Consider the following 22,739-nt stretch of genomic DNA (forward strand, 5'->3'; position numbering starts at 1 on the left):
ACTTCTTCAGAAATAATTTGAAAATGAATAGATTGATCATATTTGGAATAGAGCATGTAGCTTACAAGCTGTATGATAGAGTTGGTCAGAGGTTAATAGGAACAAGCATCCAGTCTCCAAGGAGTAAGGCAGGGAACTGTGGCTCTCTATCAAGGCTAGTAACTGGACAGGGGTCTACCTCAGTGATCGGCTGGCTAAGTGTAGAGGGTTCAGAACAGGAGACAGAGACAAGGAGCTGAGGTGGAAGGAGGTCTTCAAAAGGAATAGGACTGTATGTAGCCTGAGAGGGGGGTTCATGGCCATGGCAATTGCCTTTGGGAAGAGATGCGAAAGAGATGCCCAATGCTGGGCAAGTCGGCCCTTTGTGTTTGCAGATTTCCCACCTGCAGATTCAAGCAAGCATGGATTGAAAATAGTCAGAAAAAATTGCATCCTTACTGAACACTTATTGGTCTTTTCTTGTCACTATTCTCTGAACCGTATAGTGTAGCAGTGATTTCCATGACATTAACATGCTACTAGGTGGTATAAGTAATCTAGAGATAATTTAAAGTACATGGGAGATATCTGTAGGTTAGATACACACACTACACTTATTTTTTAAAAAATAAAGAACTTGAATATCTGTAGATTCGGGTATCCATGGGGCTCCTATAACCAATACCCCATGGATACCAAGAGCAAACTGCAAATATTGCAACAGGCAGTTAGGGGCTTGGATGGAGGAGAAACCTGGTTAGGAATACAGAGCAAATGCAAGATGAGAGAGGAAGCAAAGGAGATGTGGTTCTAGGTTGTTTACCAGAAGACTTAAGTCCCTCTACCCACAATGATTATCCTTGGGAAGTCTGACGACAGGGCAGAGTTTGGCTTTGAGACTGATAGTGGGAAATTGCGTTCGGGGAGGAGGAGGGATTCAGAGGGAAGGAATCAGGTCAAGGGTGTTGTTTATAAACTAGGCTTCCTGAGGTATAATGAAGCCTTTCTTCATGGCTGGATGGCCTTTCATCCTAAATGTGGCAACAGGAAGCCCTGAGGTAGGTGGGGCTTGGCTCTCTGAAGCTCCTTCCAACTCTGAATCCCGTGTTTCAGTGTGCTGGACTCCACCGACACGGGTGTCATGCCACGGCCACTGGGCTGATTAAGCTAATGTTGGCCCTACATACCTGTAGTGGCTTTGGAGGTTGTTTCGTCAACATTTATACCAGGGTCAGCACTGTGGTACAGCAGGTTAAAGCCCCAGCCTTGCAGCACCGGCATCCCATATGGGTGCTAGTTCGCGTCCTGGCTGCTTCACTTCCAATCCAGCTCTCTGCTATGGCCTGGCAAAGTAGTAGAAGATGTCCCAAGTCCTTGGGTTCTTGCACTCACGTGGGAGATCCAGAAGAAGATCCTGGCTCCTGGCTTTGGATCAGCTCAGCTCTGGCTGTTGCAGTCATTTGGGGAGTGAACCAGTGGATAGAAGATCTCTTTCTCTCTCTCTCTGGATCTAACTCTCTCTGTAACAACCCTGTATTTTAAATAAATAAAATAAATCTTTAAAAAAAATTTATATCAACCCTCTGCCATTGTTTGGTCCTGTTCCTCTCTAGGGATAAACCCTAACTGTTGTAAGCTAAACAGGGCAATCCCATATCTCTTGGCAGTGATTGGCTCCTAAATCCACAAGCAAGCCCATTAATGCTTAGTATTCACTTTAACAGGGTCATTGGTTGGCAATGGTTTCACGATTCAATTCAGCCAACACATGTAAGGGAAATGTGTTAGGAGCTTCAGGTATATTTCCTTGCCCTTGGCAGAAAGACATAGGAAGAGTCACTCTTACATTCCATTGGACCTTACAGAGAATGGAGGTGTGGTGATGTGGCATTTCACTACCTGCTAGAGTAGGAAGAAAAGCAAAGAGGACAGAACCATGGGATCCTAAGGTGACAGACTGGGAGCTGGGATGTCGCATGCTATATACCTGACCTCCCTCTAGATCTCTGTTTATACAATCCAGTACACTTTATTGTTAAAGACTGTTGATTTAGATTTTTTTTGTCACTTGCAGTTGAAAGCATCTTATCTACTATAGGCTGCTGTGAGTCTCTACCAATATCCAGTGTAAGCAGGCTGTTCTACACAGCCCGCAGGTAAACAGACAGGATGGCTGCTCTCTGCCCACTGCAGCTCTGGATCCTGCGCTTTTTCCCCACTGGCAGGCGGCAGGTGCTATTCAGTTTTTTTTTTTTTTTTTTTTTTTTACAGGCAGAGTTAGATAGTGAGAGAGAGAGAGAGAGACAGAGAGAAAGGTCTTCCTTCCATTGGTTCGCCCCCTAAATGGCCGCTATGGCCGGCATGCTTCACCGATCCGAAGCCAGGAGCCAGGTGCTTCCTCTTGGTCTCCCATGCGGGTGCAGGGCCCAAGCACTTGGGCCATCCTCCACTGCCTTCCCGGGCCACAACAGAGAGCTGGACTGGAAGAGGAGCAACCGGGACAGAATCCGGTGCCCCAACCGGGACTAGAATCAGGGGTGCCAGCGCCACAGGCAGAGGATTAGCCTAGTGAGCCGTGGCGCTGGCCGAGAGAGGCAATCTTATCATATTGAGCTTTCTTTGATTCTGAGATGGTCTGGTAGGGGCTGGCGCTGTGGTGTAGCGGGTAAAGCTGCTGCCTGCAGTACTGGTGTCCTATATGGGCAATGGCTCAAGTCCCGGCTACTCCACTTCCAATCCAGCTCCCTGCTATGGCCTGGAAAAGCAGTAGATGATGGCCTAAGTTCTTGGGCCCCTGCACCTATGTGGGAGACCCAGAGGAAGCTCCTGGCTCCTTGCTTCGGATTGGCACAGCTCCAGCCATTGCAGCTATCTGGAGAGTGAACCATCAGATGGAAGACCTCTCTCTCTCTCTCTCTCTCTCTCTCTCTCTCTGTCTTTGCCTCTCTGTAACTCTGACTTTCAAGTAAATAAATAAAATCTTAAAAAAAAAAAAAAAAAGATGGTATGGCATAGAGCGATGGACCAGAACTGACTTTCAGCTCTGGTTCTGCCACTCACCACCTGCCTATCCCTGGAATATTTACCTGGCTTCTTTGGGGTTTGGGTTAAATCATCTGCACATTCTTTCCAGCCCTACAATTTCATTAAATCATTCAGCTGAGTTCAACAATACCAGAGAAAACACTTACATGTCAAGCCTTACCCTAGGCACCATCAATAGAACATGGAGGCATGGTTCCTGCTACCATGCAGCTTAAAGTCTGTGGTGTCTAACTACCTCCTGTACAACTAAACTAACTGACACTGGTTAAGAGAATGGTATCTGGGAAAGAGGGGTGATCTCCTGTGTGAAGCCTGATTAAAGTGATCAAGATGTTTTATCTTAGCAGATGAAGGCAGGGAGAAATACCATTTACATGGAGAAAGTGAACACAGAAGAGTTGTACCTTTTTCCTCTAATAGGAACCATTCATGCTTTTTAATTTTAGTTTTAAGATTTAAAGGTGCCGGCACCGCAGCTCACTAGGCTAATCCTCCGCCTTGCGGCGCCGGCACCCCGGGTTCTAGTCCCGGTCAGGGTGCCAGATTCTGTCCCAGCTGCTCCTCTTCCAGGCCAGCTCTCTGCTGTGGCCAGGGAGTACAGTGGAGGATGGCCCAAGTACTTGGGCCCTGCACCCCACGGGAGACCAGGATAAGTACCTGGCTCCTGCCATTGGATCAGCGCAGTGTGCCGGCCGCAGCGGCCATTGGAGGGTGAACCAACGGCAAGGGAAGACCTTTCTCTCTGTTTCTCTCTCTCACTGTCCACTCTGCCTGTCAAAAAAAAAAAAAAAAAAGATTTAAAGGTAAAGTTGCAAGAGGGGATCTGGGGAGAGAGATCTGCCATCTGCTGATTCACTCCCCAGATGGCTGTAATGGCCAGTACTAAGCCAGGCCAAATCCAGGGGCCAGGAGTTTTATTTAGTTCTCCATGTGGGTACAGGGGCCCAAACACTTGGGCCATTTTTTGCTGCTTTTCCAGGCCATTGGCAGGAAGCTGGATAGGAAGGGGAGCAGCTGGGACATGAACCGGTGCCCATATGGGATGCCGGCATCACAGGTGGTAGCTTTACCCACTAGGCCCCAATGCTGGCCCCTTAAAAATAATTCTTGAAGCTCAAAATAGCAAAGTTTAGGATAAACAGAAAAGAATTTAACTTTTCCTCCATCTGAGAATCTGAGGGCTGGGGTACTTTTTGTGGTCTTGTAATTTGTTCCAGATTAAAATTAGGGCTTCTGGACCTCTGCCTATAGGCTTTATGGGGGAGAAATTCGTAAGCTCTGCTTTGCACCTTCTCTGCAATCTCAGAAGTGGTGACTGGCCCTTCTGGTGCCCACCCCTACTGGCACAGAGGGTTGGGGGTTCTGAGCCACAATTTTCTCAGCCAGTTCCTAGAAGGACTCTCAGGGTCTTTGGAGGCCTTCCAATTTTCCTGCCACAATGAATAACACCAAGGACTCCCCACTACTGCTTCTGCTCCAGTGATGGTTCTGACAGGGGCGGCTGCTCAGGGAGGCTTTCCCCTCACGCCTTTTTCTCTTCAATTCCTCTGGGTTCTGGCCTCTGCCGACCACATCACACATTGCCGTGGGTGTGGGTTTTGGCTTTTAGTGGTTGCGATGCCTGTGCCCCACATCTGAGGGCCTGACTCCAGCCTCCTGCTCACACAGACTGGCTCAAGTACTTGGGCTCCTGCCACCCCCTTGAAACACCTGGGTTGAGTTTCTAGCTCTTAGCTTCAGCATCAACTCAGCCCTGGCCAAGAAGGGCATTTGGGAAATGAGCCAGTGGATCAGAGTTTCACTCTCTCCTTCTAATAAATAATATTTATAAAAAGATTGTCTATAGGGCAAAGTCAAAGGTGATAGATGGAACACAAACTTTGTACTTAAATGGATTGGGGTTTCATTTCCCATACATTGTGTGAACTTGGACAAGTTCTTTTACCACACAGAGTCTTGGTGAGGACTAATACTGCACATCGTTGTGAGTATCATGGATTCTCTGTATCCACAGGTTAGACATCTACAAAATCAACAAAGCCCAGATTAAAAAAAAAAAAAGTACATCTGAGGGCTGGTGCTGGGGCCTAGTGGGCTAAGCCTCCACCTACAGCACCAGCACCTCATATGGGCACTGGCTTGTCTCCCGGCTGCTCCACTTCTGATCCAGCTCTCTGCTGTGGCCTGGAAAAGCAGTGGAAGATGGTCCAAGTGCTTGGGCTCCTGCAGCCAGGTAGGGGACTCGAAAGAAGCTCCTTGCTCCTGGCTTTGGATCAGCTCAGCTCTGGCTGCTGCAGCCATTTGGGGAGTGAACAAGAGGATGGAAGGCCTCTCTCTCTGACTCTCCCTTTCTGTGATTTTACCTCTCAAATAAATAAATAACATCTTTAAAAAAATAAAAAAATTACATCTGATTTGAACATCTACAATCTGTTTCTTGTCATTATTCCTTAAACAGTATGGTATACAAACTATTTTTTTAAGATTTTATTTATTTATTTGACAGGTAGAGTTACAGACAGTGTGAGAGAGAGACAGAGAGAAAGGTCTTCCTTCCCTTCGTTCACTCCCCAAATGGCAGCAATGGAGCTGCGCCGATACGAAGCCAGGAGTCAGGTGCTTCTTCTTGGTCTCCCATGTGGGTGCAGGGGCCCAAGGACTTGGGCCATCTTCTACTGCTATCCCAGGCCACAGCAGAGAGCTGGACTGGAAGAGGAGCAGCCGGGACTCGAACTGGAGCCCATATGGGATGCCGGCACCACAGGCAGAGGATTAACCCAGTACACCACGGCGCCAGCTGCATACAAACTGTTTTATAGTATTTATGCTGCATTGGATATTACAATTGATCTAGAGATAATTTTAAGAATATGGGTAGAAAGCACACAAGTTCTATGAGCAAGTCTCATTTATAGAGGGGATTTGAGCATCCATTGATGTTCTGGAATCAACCCCCCAGGGATACTGAGCAGTGACTGCTAATCTGACAGAATATGGAAAATATCCAGACAGTGCCTGGGATTGAGAACATTCTCGAGAAATGCTGCCTCATGTTTTCCTTTCCAGACTTCCAAATCACTTGGACATCACTGACCACCATGGGAATCCTTGGCCACCATCTCGCTCAAAGCAAGGATCCTCTTGAGCACTCTCAGAGCTGTGTTGGTACCACCACGTCTTTTAAGAAGTGTGTCTCGGGGCTGGCACCGTGGCTCACTTGGCTAATCCTCCACCTGTGGCGCGGCATCCCATATGGGCACCGGATCTAGTCCCGGTTGCTCCTCTTCCAGTCCAACTCCCTGCTTTGGCCCGGGAAGGCAGTGGAGGATGGCCCAAGTGCTTGGCCCCTGCACTCGCATGGGAGACCAGGAAGAAGCACCTGGCTCCTGACTTTGGATCCGCATAGTCCTGGCTGTTGTGGCCATTTTGGGGGGATGAACCAATGGAAGGAAGACCTTTCTCTCTGTCTCTCTCTCACTCTATAACTCTATCTGTCAAATAAAAAAAATATGTGTGTCTCAGGGCTGGTGCTATGGTGTAGTGGGTTAAGCCTTTGCCTATGGCGCTGGCATTCCATTTATGATGCTGGATCATGTCCTGGCTGCTCCTCTTCCCATCCAGCTCTTGCCTATGGTCTGGGAAAGCAGTATGAGATGGCCCAAATGCTTGGTTCCCTGTACCTGCACCTGCATGGGAGACCAGGAAGAAGCTTCCGACTTCGGATCGGCCCAGCTCCAGCTGCTGTGGCCATTTAGGGAGTGAACCACTGGATGGAAGAGCTTTCTTTCTGTCTCTCTGTCTCTCTCTCTCTCTGTCTGTCTCTCTCTCTCTCTGTGACTCTACCTCTCAAATAAATAAATAAAATCTTAAAAAAAAAATGGAAGTGGTTCTCCTGAAGACCTCATGAAAGCTTCCTGAGAGATGAGTCTGGAAGGGAAACCTGAGCCATAGCTCAGGGGGTCCATTCCTCCCTGAATGCCCTTTCCTTTTCTTCTTTTTCTCTCTGGCTGTGCTGTAGTGAGGAACTCTTTTCCTTCCTCTTTTCGTTTAGAAACCTTTCATTTATTGAGTGCGACTTTAGGAATATACTGATTCTTCCCACCATACCCACCCTCCCACCCCATTTCCTCCTCCCTCTCTCATTCCCAGTCCCATTCTCCATTAAGGTTTGTTTTCAATTAACTTTATACACAGAAGACCAACTCTATACTAAGATCCACAATTTGCACACACAAACACACACACACACTATATATATATATGTATATATAAATTCTCATAGTATAACTCATTGAGGACAGAGGTCCTGCATGGAGAGTAAGTGCACCGTGACTCCTGTTGTTAATTTAACATTTTTATGTATGATCATATGCTAATATGTTAATCAACATATTATGATCACTGACATGTATATATCAGTGATCACCTGAGGCTGTTGACATGAGCTGCCAAGGCTATGGAAGCCTTTTGAGTCCACAGTCTGCATCAGTATTTGTACAGGGCCATAAGCAAAATGGAAGTTCTCTCCTCCCTTCAGAGAAAAGTACATTTTCATTTGATGGCCCCTTCTTTCCAATGGACTCTCACTCACAGAGATTCTTCACATAGGACATTTTTTGCCATAAGGAATGCTTTTCAAAGTCTTTCTAGTAGTCTTTCTCCCAAGGGAAACATAAACATCTGTATATATATATAATATTTTATATCATTATATTAATTGTATAATTGATAAATTATGCAATATGACAATTATTATATCTATATTTTTGGTTGACTCATGAGTCATTTTGACTTAGTTTACAGTTGCATGGAAAATGTTAAGATTACATTGCTACTTTCATTCAAGACAAATAAAGGATAAACTATTAACTATGATTGTTAAAGATTTAGTTGGATTCATAGAAGATGAAACTATAATAAGTTACTAAGAGACTATCGAATGTTTTGAGGAACATCTCCAGCCTTTGAGGTTGAAAATATAGAGCAATCATTTCCACACAATTCACTTAATTCAATTAGATAGCACTGACCATATTTTGTGACACATACGACAAAGCTAGTGCTTTTTTGTACTGAGTTTTATTTTTGCCTTCATCAAAAATATATTGCATGACTACTGTGTGTTAGTGCCTCCATCTTCCGCTACAAAGGCATGAAGATAAATCAGAAATAGATGCTATTGTTAAGGGGTTTCAAAGCAAATGGTTTTAAAATAAATGGGATTTCTTGGAAACTGAGGGCTCTGTCAGACATTTTGGAAACCTTTTCAGCGAATAAGATCTTGGCCTGATAATTGTGTTATCTGGCTCACTAAAGAATCTATATCTTGTAGGAACTTCTGTATTTCCATATTTAAAGAAGAGAAAAGTAGAGAGCTGCTGAATGTTGGATCTTAGGATAAAATTGCTATGATCCTACTGAGAAACAAGAATTACTTTTACTGACAGTTAATGATGCAAAAGAACACATTTGTTGGGCAGGAACATTAATCCCCATCACTGTAGCCCTGTAGGGTGCAGAGGAAGCCCTTCATGGTGTATCCTAGTAAAGAAAAATCCTTCAGCTTGTTGCTGAGTGTTGACAGATTGTCAGATCTTCAGGTAAAAATATTAGAAGAAAAAAGTCAAATGAAAATAAAAAAAGGAAATTATTCATGAAAATATATTGCCCTAATAGTTTTAGAATCTTGTAAATGAGAGTACTCAATTAGATGCAAAAGCACTAAAGAATCATCAGGAATTTTCCAAACTAATAATGTGTGTGATCAATGGCTTTACTGCTAGGAAAAGAGATTAAGAAGCCAGGGGAAAGGGTTGTAAGCTGATTTCACTCTTTCTGCATGGTGAAAGACGATTCTCACCTATAGTCTGCTAAATAGCTAATTTCCAACTGGGTAAAGACATGAACCGATTAGAACATTATACCCCCAGAGCCTGGGTACCCTACTCACACCTTTCCCCATCTTTTCTCTTTTGATGTGTTTTTTCTTTTTGTTCTTTTCATCTTCCTCCTATCTCTCTCCTTGGGCCTCTCAACATAGTTCAAGCAGAGGAAAAGACATTTCAGCTCCATTTCTCTTGTTTTCTATAGTAAGCAGTCCTACAGCTGGGCCATAAGGTTTTTATTTCCCTAATGCATTGACAAGACAGCAAACACGTGGTTTGAAACAACATATATATTTTGCGATGAAAATGATGATTTGCTAGAGGAACAGAAAAGCAAAATCACGTTTTAGCTGAAAAAAAAAAAGCTATCCAAGGCTACAGTTACCTTGTGGTCTGTTGCACACAAAGATTTCAGGAGAGGTAAGAGTTGCTCTCTCACTCTGTAGTGCAAGAAGGGGAAATAAATAAGGCAATAGGGTGGAGGAAACGAATAAGACCTGCAAGAAACTGGGGCTCAGGGAGCTGAGAGCCACTGAAATTGACCTCTGACAACCTTTGCAAATGTTCTGCCTTTATCCCCCATTTACTCACTGATCAGGAGGAAATAAACCATAATACCTCTGTAAATTTTTGTTTCAGCATCAGTGCCCATTAACCAGTGGCATAATGTTAAAGAATTCTGTCTTCCTATCTTTAGTAGCTTCCTGAAAGGCTCAAAGATGCTCAATTGAGATTGCCTTGAGATCCAAGTAATCAGGAAGCTCTCTAGTGTTGAGAGAGCTCATCCACACTCATGGCCTATAGCCTCGACCTCTACACACAACCAGCTGAAACTTGCAGGGATGGATGCCCTGGAAGCAAACCTAAATTAGGGTACTCATGCTTTTGGGGGTGGGTAATGATCTTGGAGAGACACTCATGTCTGAAGCGGGTAGGTAGGAAGATAGAAATCAGCCTACGCGTGTGAAAGGGTCCTAAAGAAAGCACAGAACTTAAGCAAAGTAATGCAGCAACCTTGCATGCCTTGGGAGCAGCCATTATTCTACACTACAAAGTCCTGTCCATACTCTAATAACTTTATAGATGGTTCCAGTCTTCCTTTCAGGAAAAGCACCCCAGGAAAATCCTCTTTGCCTGATGGCAAGCGGGCTACCCACTCTGATAATATTGTGACATAAAAACCTCAGGAGGAATTTTACCTATTTCACATCTAGGGAACCCTTTATTCAGAAGAGAGTGGGGGGCAGGAGACTTGGCGGGAACACCAGGATCCCATAGGCGCATAAGCTCCAATTGGAATGCACACTGGGAACTTGGCTCTCAGCTCTTGCATCTTGGCTCAAATGCCTGCCTGGCTTGTCAAGTGCATTTCAGTCCATTAAACTTTGTAATCTCGCTTACCTTAGTCTGAATGTAGAGTGTACACTCTTTCAGATCTGCCCAGAGAGGTGCCTGTCCATTCTGATGGATGCACTACTTCATTGAATCTTTCTGCCTTGCTTGTAACTATTCTCTGTCTCATGTCTGCAATTCGTTTCTTACAGGAAGAAAAAAACCTATATTCCAGCCATCTCTGCTAACAATAAAGTGATGGTGCTTGTCTTGTCAACTTTAGTCAAAGATCTGGAACACAGGATTTTTTTTATTTTATTAGAAATATGAAGTGTTTGTGAATGTGTGTGATTAAAAGTTTGCAGCAGCATTTTTTTAAAAAACAATATTGATTGATTTATTTGAAAGGCAGAATTACAGAGAGAGACAGAGTGGAAGAGAGAGAGAGAGAGATCTTCCATCCACTGGTTCACTCCTCAAAGGGCCACAATAGCCAGGGCTGGGCCAGGATGAAGCCAGGAGCTTCTTCTGGGTCTCCCACCCACGTGGATGGCAGGGGCCCAAATACTTGGGCCATCTTCACTGCTTTCCCAAGGGCATTAGCAGGGAACTGGATCAGAGTGGAGCAGCAGGGACTCAAACCAATGCACATATAGATGCTTTTGTTGCAGGCAATGGCTTAACAACGTGCCACAGTGCCGTCCCCATGACTTCACACCTTGATAGGTATTCTTTTACTTTCCATTGCCACTAGGTGATAATTCAGAAGAAATATTTAAAAATCACGTAGCTAAAGAAAATAATTTCTTTTACCTCATTACACTGATACTTCGCTATACCTTCTAACATCTACCCTAACCCCAGATCAGAAGCAGAGAATCATTGCTGCATTTTTTCATATTTACTTATTTGAAAGGTAGAGTCACACACACACACACACACAGAGAGAGAGAGAGAGAGAGAGAGAGAGAGAGAGAGAGAGAGAGAGATTCTTACTTTTGTGATTTCACTTTCCAAATGCCCACAACAGTCAGGGCTGGGGCTGGAAACAGGAACCAGGTCTCCCACATGGGTGACAGAACTCAAGTATGTGTGCCATTATTGCTGCCTCCCAAGATGTACGCTAGCAGAAAGTTGGATGGAAGGAAGAGGCATCACTTGATCCCAGATGTGCTGAAATGGGATATGAAGGCTGAACCCAACACCCACCTCTGTTGCAGTATCTTAATTTTTGGGACCAGCAGATTGGATATGATTTTTGGGATGAGTAGGAGATTGGGTAGAGGAAAGAGATGTGAGCTAACACAAGGAAGTCTGCCTCTCAGATCTGAGACTAAAAGCTCACATCATTACAGTGAATTAAATTCTATCTGCACGTCTTTGGGAAGAACTTCAGAGGTAGGGATGGGCATTTTCCAATTGTGGGTAATAGGATTAGCTCATCGTGTTTAAAACATAAAAACCACTGTAGTGAGTAGAAGATGGAGGAGGGGGAGCAATGGGGGACTTTTATTCCCCTGATTTATCTGTTCTTTGTTTTGGTTCCTAACTGGGTCATTGTATTGGCAGGGGGCCTTCAGCTTCAAACTGTGTCTTTTCACAGTTTTCAGTCATTTCCATTGAAGGAGAAATCTGCCTCCTTAATGAAGGTTCCCAACAAACTGCTATCTGGAAGAAATCTTACTTAGAAATGGGTCATCCTCAGAATGGCTCTGAAGGGAGAGGTGGGGGCGGGGAGGGAAGGGCTTCTTGAAAGGAGACTTCATCCCGTTGATAAAAATCAAAATCACAGTGCCTGTGGAGATGGTCTGTCTTGTAGAATCCTCCTTAGCTCCCAGACATAGTCTCATTGGGCCAGTCCACCACGTTTTACCCCACAAGCATTTATGGACCACCTGCACAGGTTGGCATGCCACTGGAGAACTAAAGAATAGATTGATTTTTCAGAAAGCTCATTAAGTAGACAGGGTAGCACATATATAAATGGGTTATTAGAAGATATTGGAAAGGTAGTGATAGAGATACATGGGAGCTTCAAACATGGCTGCTGAATTGAGCCAGTAGAGACTGTGAGGGGTGGGTTAAGGCAGAGCCTGGCTGGAAGAGAGGATGGTTGTGAATGACAGCTGTCTCCTTCTTTAACCTCATCTAATCCTACTCCTCCCCTATTCCCTGTGCTCCAGCTCTCCTGGCTTCTGACCTGCTGCACCCATTCCTGACCTGGAGCCCTGACCGTTACTCTTGCTGCTGCTGCTGCTGTTGCTAGGAGCACTCCTGCTCTTGGCTGGATTGGCTTCTTCTCATTCTTTATCCACACCGAGAACTACCTCCTGATCATTCGAGCCAAGGCATCCCATGTCTTGTGTTAGGTCAAGTTAGGTTATGGTATACGGTGAAGTCACACAAAGAAGTTTATTTGCCATTCAGGGATGGTCATCCAGACAACTTTCTTCAACCACTGTAGCCCACAATCACCACCTCTCCTCTGAATTTCTTGGAAGTATACAGTTATACTCCCCTGTGTTTTTCTTTCATTAGTTGTGTGGTAGTCTTGGAGGAGCACAGACTAGGTCCTGGACTCTGGCTCTGACATCATTCATTCATTCAGCAGAAGGGATCATGCACCTGAGAGTGCAAGAGCAGAGGTGCAGGATCCTCAGTGGTGCATTCCACAGTGACAGACACTGGAGACACAGAGTTGCACAAGACAGTCCTTGTCTTTGAGGCACACAGAGCCTCATGGTAGAGACAGGAATCTGCAGAAGTGATAGCTCCAGGAGCAGGGCTCCGTTTCCTTCCAGTCAAGATTTAGGAAGTACATCAGATGTAAAAAGGGTTCAGTGGCTCCCTCCTGACAATCTCTCAGCCAGTCCTTTGCACAGAAAGGAACTGTCGTGAGTTATAGCTCATGCCTCCATTCACATTGTCAGATTGTGGTTTTAGAGCTTCCAAAGGAGTCACGTTTTCCTTGAGTCAAGTTCGAGGAAAAGGGCGTTGCTACCAAATGTTACGTCTGTTGGTTCATGATCAGGAAGGTAAGTCCTTCAGTTCCTTTGGGTTTGATTGAAACTCCAAGAAACAAGTTGTTGGCTCTTAGTAAGAGTCAGCCATTGGAGACTATGGCCTGAGGACTGATTTGGGCCCCACTGAATCCTTGGAGGCACTCTGTGCTCTGAGAGGAGTGGGATGGGCCATAGTAGCAAGTTCATGTTTATTCTGCTGCAGCTCAGCTTCCTACTGCTGGCCTCCTTCCGGTTTTGAGGGAATGTGCTTTCTGCAGAGAGGAGAGGAGACCTGGGAGTCTTGCAGCAGGATGAGAAGGTCCAGTTTCCTCAATAAAATCTTATATTCATACTCAGTGTCACTGTGAGCACTCAATGCTTCTTTCATGCCATGAATCTACATAGATCCCAGCGTTCTGACTTTGTATTCGCTCCTTAGAGGAACAAATTCTAGATAATTGTAATGAGCAAAGGAGCAGAGAAAACACACGTGTTTCTGGAATAGTGAGTTATTTATTCAGTTGCTTGTAAGAGTGAGAAACAGTTTTTCAGGAGGTTCAATCTTCTCTATTGGGCCTTTGACAAACAGAAGGTATCTTCATTGTTTCCTGCTTTTACCCATTGACCTTGCTGAGCCATCCTCAGGTAGTTGAAAAGAGGCCTGGAGGTAAAATAAAGAATGCAATGGCCTAGAAAATGTCTTTTTAAAAAATATTTATTTATTCACTTGCAAGTCAGAGCTAGAGAGAAAGAGAGGGAGAGAGAGAGAGGGAGAGAGAGAGAGGGAGAGAGAGAGAGAGAGAACTTCCATCTGCTGGTTTATTCTTCAGATGGTGGTAATGGCCAGGGCTGGGCCAGGCTGAAGCCAGGAGCCAGAAGCTTCATCTGGGTCTCCCACCTGTGAGGCAGGGGCCCAAGCACTTGGGTCATCTTCTGCTTCTTTTCCCAGGCCATTAGCAGAGAGATGGATCAGAAGTGGAGGACATGAACCAGTTGTCCTATGGGATGCCGACGCCCTAAGCAGCAGCTTTACCTGCTATGCCACAATGCTGGCCACTAGACAATTTCAAAGCTGGAAATCTAGAGCCAAGGTGCCAGCCAATGTTCTTGACTCTTCTTGGTCACACTCTCCTTGTGTCTCCCTAATCTGATCTCATTGGCTCAGGTCTCCAAGCTTATGGCCTCCTGCTCTGCATTCTACACATACCATAAGACAGTGACTCTCACTAAATATGCCACATGATTTCCCAGTCTTCTATGGGCTAGATTTGGGCCACACAACTAGTTCTGACCAATTTCCTAGGGTCAGATGGTAGGTGAACCTTCCAGAATAAGGCTGCTAAGAGTTCAGAGTCCCTTCCAATAGTTCCAGGAGGAAATCACAAGAGAGTTTACACAAGCAAGAAATGAACCTTCATTGTGTCTTATCTCTGAGATGCAGGGTTGGTCTGTAGCTGCAGTTTGTTTTAATTATTCTATTAAACTTCCTCACCAAAAGCTCTGTTTTAGCCCTTATGTCTTTCAAAGCTTATCTTAAAATTTTATTTTCTGGAGGCCCATGTAAAGGACTTTAAAAACTTACAACAAGTCATTATGAATTACTACACCACCATAGTGGTGGTATCGTTATGTCTTCTGATATTCTTCAAATGCATCCATGGTCATTGCAGTCCTCTTTGAATCTCTTTCACCATAGTTCTTGGTTGAGAAGTGCTGTTTTTGACTGGTCTGGTTCTCTTACAGGCTTAGGGAATGTTTTGCACAATCGGATAAGCACACAGGTTTTTTTGTTGTTGCTGTGGTCAGCTCTTCAAGGTTCCATGCTAGGTTGCCTGACTTGCTGTGTTCAATATTTGTTTATTTATTATTATTTTTTTATTTATTTGAAAGGCAGAGTTACAGAATGGCAGAGGCAGAGAGAGAGAGAGAAAGAAAGGTCTTCCATTATCTGGTTCACTCCCCAGTTGGCCACAAAGGCCAGAGCTGGGCCAATCTGAAGCCAGGAGCCAGGAGATTCTTCCAAGTCTCCCATGAGGGTGCAGGGATCCAAGCATTGGGTCATTTTCTACTGCTTCCCCAGGCCATAGCAGAGAGCTGGGTTAGAAGAGGAGCAGTCGGGACCCCTTATGGGATGCCATTGCCACAGGCTTAGGCCTAGCCCACTATGCCACAGCACCAGCCCCTCAATAGTCTTTCTATAGTCATGGGTACAATGTCATCTTTTTTCTTGTTGCTGTTAAAGTACATGTTGATGATAATGGGGATCAAATAGTGTTTGTGGAGTCTGAGTGTGCTACTAAACAATAGTATGAACGTGCGCAACACATCACATCCTCATTTCCATCTTTCCCTGACTCCCACGTCCCACTACCACAACTCTCTGACTCATCCCCATTCAGAAAACCTAAGTTCCATTGCGATTAGTTCCCCAAATCTTGTAAAAAAGATTTTTTAAAATTTATTTGAAAGACAGATTGATGAAAGAGAGAGAGAGAATCTTCTCACTGGTTTTCTTTCCAAATGGCAGCAACAGCCAGGGCTGGACCAAGCTGAAGCCAGGAATCAGGAACTCCATCATGGTCTCCCACATGGATGGCAATGACCTAAGCACTTGGGTCGTCATTCATTACCTTCCCAAGTACTCTAGCAGGAAGCTGGGTAGCAAGCAGAGTATCCAGTCACTCCAATATGCCATACTGGCATCTTGAGCCACTGCACCACAACACTGGCCCCACCCCAAATCTGTGATCATGGGGTCCTCTCTGGTGCTAACAACCTCTTTCCTTTGTCCTTTTCAATTCTGTATTCTCTCTCTTTCTCTTCAATAGGCCAACTTCTACGTATATTTTAGGACCCAGCTCAAATGTCACCTCTCACAAGCTTTTCCTAACCCCTCATCAGCTCCCAGATATGTGCATATTTCTGGCATAGCAAATATCTTGGCACAGTTCATTGACCTTATGTATATTTATAGGCACATGCAACCATCATCATAGTCAATTTTAGATCATTTTAATCACCTCAAACAGAAAATCCCTACCTTTTAAATATTAGTCCCTCTGTAGTTTTATTCCACCCCTCTAGACTTAAGGAATTAATAATAATAATAATTAATAATAAATCTTCTTCCTGTGTTTATAGATTTGCCCACTCTGGGTATTTCATGTAAATGGAATCATATAATATTGGGAATGTCTTCTTTCACTGAGCTTAATGATTTTCATGTCTTATTCATGTTGTAGCATCTATCATCACTCCACTCCTTTTTATTGCTGAATAATATTCCATTGTGTGCAAATACTACAGTTTGTTTACCTAGTCAATGGCTTCTCTTTTTTCACAATTATGTATAATGCTGCCATGTATATTCAGGTATCCATTTTTGTGTTAATTATGTTTTCATTTCTCCTGGCTGTGTACCAACGACTGGAGTTGTTGGGTTGTAGAGTAACTCTACATTTGACTACTTGAGAAGTCATCAGAGTTTTCCAAAGTGGGCAGACCATCAGCACTGAGAGTTTTCCACATCCTTCTTACCTGTTGGTACTATCTGACTATCAGATGCTAGCCAATTTCATGAGTGTGAAGGGGGTATCCCATCATGGTTTTGATTTGCATTTCCCTGATGACTAATGATGCTGAGGCTTTTTTTCATGAGCTAACTGTATGTCTTCATTGGAGAAATGTTTATATAGAGTCTTTGCCCACTTTTAAATTCATTTTTCTTTTTTTATTGAGCTGTGAGAATTCACTTAAGAATTCAAGGTAAAAATCCTTTATGAAGTTGTATAGTTTACAAATATGTTTCCCTTTCTTTGTGTGTCTTTTCACTTTCTTGATAGTGTCCAATGCAGAACAATTTTTTCAAATTTTTTTCAAGTACAGTTCATCAAGTTCATCAATTTTTTCCTTTTGTTGCTTGTGTTGTGTCATATCTGGATGTCCAATGCTAAGCTCAAAGTCATTATTGTTATCTTTTCTTCTAAGAGTTGTATAGTTCTAGATCTTAAACTTAACTTTTTGCTTCATTTTGAGATTATTATTTGTATATAGTTGAAGAGTAGGGGAAGGGGGCCTGGCTTAATTCTTTTGTATGTGAATAAGCAGTTGTCCTAGCATCACTTGGTGAAAAACTATTCTTCCCTCCTTGAAATTTTGAAATCAGGAAGTGTGAGTCTTCCAACTTTGGTCTTCTTTTTCAAGAGTATTTTGGTATTTTGGGGTAACTTGCAATTGTATATGAATTTTTTGTTTTTGTTTTTAAAGATTATTTATTTATTTGAAAGTCAGTGTTACACACAGAGAGAAGAAGAGGCAGAGAGAGAGGTCTTCCATCATCCGCTGGTTCATCCCCAATTGGCCACAAAGGATGGGAGCTGCGCTGATCCAAAGCCAGGAGCCAGGAGCTTCTTCCAGGTCTCCCACACAGGTGCAGTGGCCCAGGAACTTGGGCCATCTTCTATTCTTTCCCAGGCCATATCAGAGAGTTGGATCAGAAGTGGTGCAGCTGGAACTTGAGCCGGTGCCCATATGGGATGCCAGCACTGCAGGCAGTGGCTTTACCTGCTATGCCACAGCACCGGCCTCCAGTTGTATATGAATTTTAGAAACAGTTTGTATGAGAAGACAGCTGAAATTCTGGTAGAGATTGCATGGAATATGCAGATCAGTTTGGGGAGCATTGCCAACTTAACAATGTTATATCATCCTATTCATGAACATTGGTTTTTTCCTATCCATGGATTTAGATCATCTTTAATATCTTTCTTTTTTTAAGATTTATTTATTTATTTGAAAGGCAGAGTTACAGAGAGGAAGAGAGAGAGAGAGAGAAAGAGAGAGAGAGAGAGAGAGAGAGATCCTTCATCCACTGGTTCACTCCCGAGAAGGCTGCAACAACTGGAGCCACACTGATCCGAAGCCAGGAGCCAGGAGCCTCTTTCAGGTCTCCTACATGGGTGCAGGGTCCCAAGGTCTTGGGCCATCCTCCACTGCTTTCCCAGGCCATAGCAGAGAGCTGGATCAGAAGTGGGGAGCTGGGACGGGAACTGGCGCCCATATGGGATTCTGACACTGCAGGCAGTGGTTTTACCCGCTACACCACAGTGCAGGCCCCAATATCTTTCAAAAATGTTTTACAATTTTTTAAAAAATATTTATTCATTTATTTGAAAGGCAGAGTTACATACAGAGAGAAGGAGAGACAGAGAGAAGTCTTCTATCCTCTGGCTCACTCTCCAGTTGGCTGAAATGGCCAGAGCTAAGCCCATCCGGAGCCAGGAGCCAAGAGCTTCTCGTGGGTCTCCCATGTGGATGCAGGGGCCCAAGGACTTGGACCATCTTCCACTCCTTTCCCAAGGTCATAGCCGAGAGCTGGATCAGAAGTAGAATAGCTGGGTCTTGAACCGGTGCCCATATGGGGTGCCAGCACTTCAGGCGGCAGCTTTACCCACTGTGCCAGTGTGCCGGATCCTGTTTTATAATTTTCACCATGTAAGTTTTGAACTTCTTTTGTTAAAACTTTTCCCAAGTAGTTTATTATGCCATTGCAGTGGAATTGTTCCCTTGATTTTATTTTCAAATGGTTCATTGCAAATGTATAGAAATACCATTGATTTCCGTACATTGATCTTGCATCTTGAAAGTTTGCTGAACTAGTTTGTTGGTTCTAACTTATTTTTTATTTTTTATTTTTGACAGGCAGAGTGGACAGTGAGAGGGAGAGAGACAGAGAGAAAGGTCTTCCTTTGCCTTTGGTTCACTCTCCAATGGCTTCCATGGCCGGTGCGCTGAGGACGGAGCATCACGCTGATTCGAAGCCAGGAGCCAGGTGCTTCTCCTGGTCTCCCATGTGGGTTCAGGACCCAAGGACTTGGGCCATCCTCCACTGCACTCCCAGGCCACAGCAGAGAGCTGGCCTGGAAGAGAGGCAACCAGGACAGAATCCGGCGCCCCGACCGGGACTAGAACCTGGTGTGCAGGCGCCGCAGGTGGAGGATAAGCCTAGTGAGCCACGGCCTCTAACTTTTTAAAAAGCAGATTCTGGAGGATATTATAATACAAGATCATGGCATCATTGAATAGCAATAGTTTTACTTCTTACTCTCCAATCTGGATGCCTTTTTTTTTTCTTGCCTAATTGCCTAGCAAGAACATCTAATACAATGTTGAACAGAAGTAGGGATAGTGGACATTTTTTCTTTGTTCCTGATCTTAAGGGGAAAGCATATTTCTTCACCATTAAATATATTGGCAGCTGTGGATTTTTTTAATGTGTACCCTTTGCTTGATTGAGGAGGTTCCCTTTTATCTCTATTTGTTGTGTGTTTTCCCAGTTATCTTTTCTAGTTTAATTCCACTGTGATTAGAGAGCATATATTGAATGATTTACATTCTTCCGGCCCAGTTATGATCTATCTTGGTGAATATTTAATATGATCTTGAGAAGGAGGTGTACTCTGCTGTTGTTGGATGAAGTAGCCATAGACATCAATTACATCCAGCTGATTGATGGTGCTGCTGTGTTCAGCCGTGGCCTGACATCTGCCTGATGGATCTGTCCATTTCTGATAGATGAGTGTTGAAATCTCCAGCTCTTATCGGTGAGTTCACCTTCTTATTGCAGCTCCATAGGTTTTTGCCTCATATCTTTGTATTAAGACCATACACGTTGAAGATTTTTATTCATTCATGGGAAATTGATGTCTTTATCTTTATATAATGCCCCTGTTTCCCCCGGTAGTTTTTCCCCCTCTGAAGTCTGCATTGTTGCAATTAACACAGCCATTTAAGCTTCTATATGATTTGTATTAGCATGACATGTCTTTCATTACCCCTGTAGTTTTATTCTATATGTGCCTTAATGTTTAAAGTGGATTTCTTTCAGGAAACATATTATTGGATCTTCTGCTTTGGTCCAAGGTGACAATCCCTGTTTTCTTCACTGGTGCATTTAGACTACTGATTTTTTGAATTATTATTTATTTGAGAGAGATCGAGAGAGCAGGTGGGAGAGAGAGAGAAAGCAAGAACACATGTCTGATTATGGAAGCTGGTTTATAGTGTTGTTGAATTCCATTATCTCCTTATTGACCACATATGCAGTTGTTCTGTTCATTATTAAAGTGAGATAGTGAAGTTTTTAACTATTATTGTAGTATGGTGTCTTTCTTCTGTCAATTTTATTAATGTTGGCTTCATATATTTTGTGGCTCTGTTGTGAAGTTTACATATGCTTCTAGTTATTCAATCTTATTAATGAGGTGATACTTTATCAATTTATAATAATCTTCTTTGTTTCCAGCCACGGTTTTGAACTTGACTTCTATTTTGTCTGATATTAGTATAGCCAATGCAGGTCTCTTTTGGTTAGTATTCACGTGGAGTATCTTTTTCTATCCTTCACTTCCAATCTGTTGGTATGAGGATATTTCAAAATGTTTGTGAAAAGTGGAATTAGAAGATAAGTTTATTTTGGTGCAAAAAATTGAAATCCACGCATATGAGTAGTCCTCAGAAATTCTTGGAAAATGCATATTGTGAAGAAACTATGCACGGATTTCAGCATCTTTTTGTACCACAATAAGCTTATCTTTTAATTCCACTTTTCCACAAACCTTTTGCAGTATCTCATATCTTCAGATTTAAAACATGTTTCTATAAACTGCATGTAGTTGAATCCTATGATTTTCCAGTTTAAAGATTTAATTATTTGGTTCTTTCATAATAAATATTTCATAATAAATATTATCATCTGCCTTTTTACTTTTACTTTTTGTGTTTCTTGTTTTTTTCTCTATTCATCTTTTGCTGCTTTTTATGCATTAGCAAATATTTCTAATGTAGTATTTTAATTCCTCTAATGTTTGTTCACTGTACTTTTTTAGTGATATCTTCATGGTTGCTCTGGGGTTCACAATATACTATATACATTTTAATTTACTGGAATCAGTTTCAGATTTATACAAAAAGTTCCACTAAAGTATAGAAATATTCCTTCTACATAACTCCATTTCCTTTCTTCAATTTTTGTGGTATTGTTGTTATGCACATTGCATCTATAAAAGCTGCAAATACAGCAATGCATTGTTATTTTTATTTTATATAAACTTGTCCTTCATAAGATAGCTAAGAAGCTAAGAAAACAAATGACAAGAAAATAAAAGACAGAAATTATAAATATATGTATATATGTCTTTTTAGTGTTAACCTTCTTATTTATCATTTCCAAATTTCTTTATTGGTTCTTATGGATTTGGGTCATCATCTGGAGCTATTTTCTTATTCCAGTAGAGCTTTGTTCCCACCCACATCCTTTCACCATGATTGGCAATGACATTATCTTCCTATACATTGTATGTACACAGCATATATATGTATGTGTATATATGATGTTTTACACAATTGTTTGTTAATGCAGTGAAAAGAAGGAAGGAGAAGAACTGTTCATTAAACATGTATCCTATTTTTATAATTGCATTTTTGCCTTTTTTGTACTTTTTGTTCATTTGTGTGAATTTAAATTCCATCAGAGGTCACTTGCTTTCAGCCTGAAGTTTTTCTTTAATATTTTCCCTTTAGTATTAAATAAATGCTAAACTTCTTTTAGTATTTTATTTTCTAGCTAAAATCTCATTCAGTTTTTTAAAAAAATCTGAGAATTCCTTTATTTCACATTAATCTTAGTGAATTTTTCTGGATATAGGATTTCTGGCTGACAATCTTTTTCTTGGGGGCACTTTGAATATGAAGGTACTTCAAAAAGTTTGTGGAAAAACAGAATTAAGAGAGAAATTTGGGTGCAAAAAATGAAATCCATGCACGGCTTTTTTTTCATAATATACATTTCATTAATCTTTCCAAAGACCTCTCATATATTAGCTCACTACCTTCTGGCCTCAATTATTTCCAATGGGAAGTCAGCTGTTAATCTTAATAGGGCTCCTGCGTATGTAACAAACTGTATTTCTCTCACTGCTTTCAAGATTTTTCTCCTTGTGTTTGGCTTTCACATTTATCCTACCTGCAATTCATTGATTTTCCTGAGTGTATAGATTGCTTTTCAATAAATTTGAGGTTTTAGATCATCATTTCTTTAGATTCCTCCTCCTCTTCTTCTTCTTTTCTTCTTCTTGTTTCACTTTTTCTTCCTCCTCCTCTCTCCTTCTCTCATATATTGACACTTAGGAGACTCAGTTAATAGGTTCTGTTCTAGGAGGCTCTGTTAATTTTTCTTTAAATTTTCCCTCTCTGTTCTTTTAATTGCATACTGTGTGTTGATGTATATTAATTCTTCTGACAGTTCACATCTACTGTCAAGACTCTCTAGTGCCGGCGACGTGGCTCAGTAGGCTAATCCTCCACCTGCGGTGCCGGCACACCGGGTTCTAGTCCCGGTTGGGGCGCCAGATTCTGTCCTGGTTGCTCCTCTTCCAGTCCAGCTCTCTGCTGTGGCCCGGGAGTGCAGTGGAGGATGGCCCACGTGCTTGGGCCCTGC

The sequence above is a fragment of the Oryctolagus cuniculus genome, chromosome 5, assembly GCF_051225735.1.
Source record: "Oryctolagus cuniculus isolate XC-2025 breed Fujian yellow rabbit chromosome 5, ASM5122573v1, whole genome shotgun sequence".
Taxonomy (NCBI): domain Eukaryota; kingdom Metazoa; phylum Chordata; class Mammalia; order Lagomorpha; family Leporidae; genus Oryctolagus; species Oryctolagus cuniculus.